This window comes from Gadus morhua, chromosome 15, assembly GCF_902167405.1.
Source record: "Gadus morhua chromosome 15, gadMor3.0, whole genome shotgun sequence".
Lineage (NCBI taxonomy): Eukaryota > Metazoa > Chordata > Actinopteri > Gadiformes > Gadidae > Gadus > Gadus morhua.
In genome coordinates, this window is record NC_044062.1 from 20,091,152 (window position 1) to 20,096,151 (window position 5,000).

General features: G+C 42.8%; 1 protein-coding gene across 1 annotated transcript in view; it reads left to right on the forward strand.

The window, feature by feature from the left end:
• akt3a (v-akt murine thymoma viral oncogene homolog 3a) overlaps positions 1-5,000 on the forward strand; it is a 59,010-nt gene that overhangs the window by 53,422 nt on the left and 588 nt on the right. The window contains exon 13 of the mRNA XM_030379925.1: positions 1-5,000. This exon is cut by the window's left edge and continues 372 nt beyond it; it is cut by the window's right edge and continues 588 nt beyond it. The gene's annotated coding sequence lies outside the window, so the exon portion shown is untranslated.

Sequence of the window (5,000 nt, forward strand, 5' to 3'; positions counted from 1 at the left end):
CAGCCTGCTGTGCTTTGAGACCCGATCCGCCCTTTGACCTCTCAACGCCGACCCGCGGATCACACGTGCCGGTGGTCGACGAAAACATCCTCCGATAGGTCAATAGCTGTATTTATACGATGGGGGGGGATAAGGAGAGGGTTTTTTTAAGATGACGTGTACTATGATATATTTTAAGTCTTATTTAATCCAAACTGCCATCGCCGGTTGTCTCTCAGGCAGAACACAGACAGGCGCAGACACACAAGATTAGCAAACGCTCAACAAGATGCACACAGGTCTGAACACAGATCCTTACTGAAAACAATGCTGCTATCGTTTGAGGCTGCCCGGTACGGGCGGAGCCGATACAGTGATGTCGTGAGCAAACACATTCCCGAGCCCCCCCCCCCCCCATCCGAAGCCGGCTCAAGCAGGATTTGACTCAGGTTTTCTCAGTGCAATTCATTCTCGTTGTTGCTGCTACTACTTCTATTATAACGACGCCCACTAAGACTACTATGGGTATGACAGTATTGCTGCTACTGCTACTACCACTGCTACTACTAATACCAGGTGCTACTCTATCGGCTTCAATCTGCAGGTCATATTACAGGCGCCAGCAAAACATCAACCACCTCTATAACCGTCTGTCGTACCGTTGCACTTAGGCATGTACAGTATAAACACTTACTTTTAATGTTAAACTTCAACTAGTCGGAGTCAACTTATGTTACGGATATTATATTTTGGTTTGTATGTGCGTGCGTGTGTGTGTGTGTGTTTGTGTGTGTGTGTGTGTGCGTGTGTGTGTGTGTGTGTGTGTGTGTGTGTGTGTGCGTGCGTGTGTGTGTGTGTGTGTGTGTGCGTGTGTGTGTGTGTGTGTGTGTGCGTGCAGTTTAAGTTGAAGCGTCTCGAGTTGGATTCAAAGGGCACCTCAAAGCGCAGCAGTGCTGCACACCGGAAGCTCCTGAACAACAAGCTTTACTACATCCCCCACAATGCTTTGTGGCCTGTCACGAAACATGAGGAAGCTGTTCCGTTTTTTGAATGTTATCTCTTGTGAATTTTGAACTCCCCTCGAATTCAAAGTGTCTCTTGTACCAAAAGGGGAGACACTGTGGTACTGTGCATAATGTGAACGATAGCTTTACCCTAACATATCATTGTCATGGCTTGAGAATAGCATGCCAGTATTTCTCTGTCCATATGCAGAACGGGAAGCATCTCCAGTAGGGTGGACCTATGTGGCCCAAAGAGGTCTGTGAAGGGAGGGCTATAGGTCTTAAAGGTATTTATATGGTTTGAGTCGTAGCTCTGGACCAAGACAAGGTAAATGGACCACACAATACTAGCTAAACATATGTACGTCTGTGAATCGTTTATCAAAAATCATTTTAAAAAGAGATTATGGTTCCCTGTTGATGTATATTTCAAACCATTATGGGCTACACCGACCACAGTTGGAGCTGTATATCTAAACGCTATTTATTGTTCTACTTATCAGTTTTGTATTTTCCTTTTTTTGTATCGTTATTTTATTAAAAAAAACATATTTTTAAATTATGTCGTCCGACCAGTTTTCAAACTGGTCATAAAAAAGGCACCTCAAAGTCGGGAAAAAAAAGGCACTTAAAATTGGCGGAAGAATGTAGGAGGGCTAGCGGCCTGCCTGCTGCTTGCCGTCGTGATGCTAGCGTGTTTATGTCCTTCCATGACCAAAACGTACACAGCAACAAGGAAACGGTGCACAGTGAAGACAGGTATGACCGACCATGGTCGCTGGTCACATTTTTATCCAATCAGAAGTCTAGATGAGGGATTTCCAAGAGTGATTATTTATTTTAGCCTATTAACCTTCCCGCAAGATGTGTTACTGCGCCACATAAATAACATGGTGAAAAACTAACGAATATATGCGTCAAAGGTACGGATTTAAAAGCAGATATGCTATTTAAAGACGTGGGTGGAGCTTATCCCAAAAGAGGATGTGTTAGTTGGTGAAGTATTTATACTCCACACAATAATGAGCCAAGCCGCTGGTGTTCTGCTCCGTTATGTTGTGTCTCCAGACAGCTGTGAGGTAGTCAAGAGAGCAGGAGGACGTTAAGGCACAAAGAAGGCAACCTGGTGAGATGTACCAGAGATGATATGAGTTTGAGAAGAGGAAGTTGATCAGCTGCTCTCCTGTCTGTCTGTGAACAGGAGGCATCCAAGTGGGATTGCGGAATTAGTGGAAAGTTGTGTTGGGAGAGAGTTCTAGAGGAGTTCTAGGAGAGTTCTAGAACAGTTCTAGAAGAGTATGAAAGGTTTTAAGGAGGACAAAAAGGGTTCTGAGGTTGATAAAGCTAGGAAGGAGTAGAATCTACCAGGCCTTAGAAAATCCCTCTTAAGAGCTGTAGCGTCTCGCTAATATAACATATCAGCGATATGTCATATCACTACCATTATGAAGGAACACAGTTGAAATATCTCCCAAGACAATCAATGTGGAGAAATAAACTACAATTGTAAGTAGGCATGATGGAGAGGTCTCGATTATATGTTGGTCTAGTGTAAATCTAATCCAGGTCAGGTTCTAGGTCTTTGTCTAGTGGAGATCTAGTCTAGCTCTAGGTATTGGTCTAGTGTATATTTAGCTCTACGTATTGGTCTAATGCAGATCTAGCCTAGGTTTTGGTCGTGTAGATCTATCTCTATGTATTGGTCTAATGCAGATCTGGACGAGGTCTTCGTCCAGTGTCTCTAGCTCTAGGTCTTGGTCTAATGTCCAGTGTCTCCAGCTCTAGAACTTGGCCAGTGTCTCTGGTCTAGGTCTTCTTCCAGTGCCTCTGGTGGTCTAGGTCTTGGTGGGGTCCTGTCTTTACTGTGTGCTGTCCCCCCTCTAGTGTGGACTCCGTCGGTCTGTTGCTGTGCACTCATTATGTCTTCCAAATTGGACCTCAGTCAGTCAATTATGATTTCAAATAGTTTCACTTTCTTTTTTTCTCAACACATTCTGACTATCTTCCTGCTTTATGTAAGGTATTTATGGCTAACCGTTAGAATGGCTATATTTGAAGTCGGAAAGCTGAATTGTTTATAATGAAAAGACTTTGATGGCAGATAAAGCTATAGAGCTATGTGTTACAGTCATACAACTTAAGTTCAGTCTAGAACATTTTGATGTGTAAAAAAAATTTTGAAGCTATTGTTCACTGAGGTCTACATTTAAAATGTATTTGATTTTCACAAATGTTTAAAATGGGGCAGATATTGAGGGAAGCATACTATATTCTAGAGGGAGAATAGAGTGTTTTGCTTGTGTTAGGTATTGAAAGAAATGTATTCTGGATATTATTTATTTCAATGTCTATTTTGTATCTTTTAAATATGAATGGATAACTTGAATTTCATTTTTTTTTTTGGGGGTTATTTTGTTGTAATTGTTCTTTGTGTGGCAGTTTGTCAGGGATTGTAGCTGTTTTCCATAATGCAGTTGATGTTTTTGTGAAATAATAATTTTCCATTTCCTGTAAAACCATCGGTAACTGTATATCCGCTGTCCTTGGTTCCATGTACCGGTACATGATTTAGAGTTAATTCTCCGCCAAGACGCTTTGGGAGCAACAGTTTAAATGAATGCCGCCCGACCTGCACACAAAAAACCTGCTCAGAGCCAGACCTGAGTCAAGACTTGGCTAGAACTCTGATGATTAGACTTCTCTGTGATCGATTAGGTCTGCCTGGCACAAGCTGAAGAACACGATGCATTCAACCTGCTACTGTACCCAACTGGCTGTCCTGCCCGACATCAATCACTCGTCTGGATGGATTTCAGCTCTGGTTCGACCCTGGGTCTGTTGGACGCTCGCCCGGCTAGCTTCGTCTGCAGCGTGAGCGCCACATGCTAATCAGTATAGAGCAGGATTCACAAAGTAGCACTTTTTACTTCCCTTGTGTTCGTATGTTTAGGAGAATCTGATCCAGTTCTGCTTAAAGGAAGATGTCTTCTTCATAAAAAAATAAGGGAAATTTGAACCAACTTCCAGATTCGAACAACTGGCGTTCTTTGGTGTGGCTGTAGAGACCTTTTGTCCCCTGATCCAGGAGATTCTATATGTGTGTTCTGGAGGAAGAGAGAGAGAGACTTCTGCTGCTGTCTCAACCAGGAGCCATTGGAGGGAAAGATATTTGTTTCATGTATATGTATGGAGAGTAGTCCGGTCATTGGGTCCAATGCATTGTAGACCACCTCTGATCAGCATTTCATCCAACCTAAAGGTTTTTGGCGGACAAGGCCCCCCCCCCCCCCCCCCCCCTCCCACCAGTGGTGGGTCTGTTCAGATCAGTCCCCTTAGCCTGCATCCAATACACACACAAAGAGAAGCCATCGCTAAAAGGATTCATCAGATCTGACTTGGTCATTCTCTGAGGAAGGTTCCACTGGATGTCAAACACATGTTATGTTGCTATGACTACTTCAAACATGTTTGTCCAGATCCTATGCATATCGAGAAGTAGTTTTATCTCCAGCGTAAGGGAGGGGGGTTGTGTTGGACCTTTAATCAAAGCATTTCAACTTCATTTGGATTTCTGTGCAGGGATTCTTATTTTTATGTTTGTACATTAGTGACAGAGTTCACTCCTACGCTGCTAATATCTGTACTGTTTGTCATTCACTGAGCATATATGAGTCCAGATGTATTTGGATAATAGGCAGATCCCTTTCAACCGCTTGAGCTGCTTTTGCTGATGTCCAGTTACATTAATCCTCAACGGCTCTGCAATGTATTCCACTGATTTAAATTGCAGGCATGTTGTAAGTTCAGGACCTTTTAAGTATTTAAAAGGATTTCTGATTCAGCTCATCTTACGCTCGTCTCCGGTACAACATAACACATAATGGTTCTTAAACATTTTAAAAAGCATGTCATTCTAATCATAAAGACAAAGAATTATGCTCAGTAGAAAATAATAATATTAAGTTGAGGTCCTGTCCATGGAGCGCTTCACATTTCATGGCCATCCTCATCTGGTGA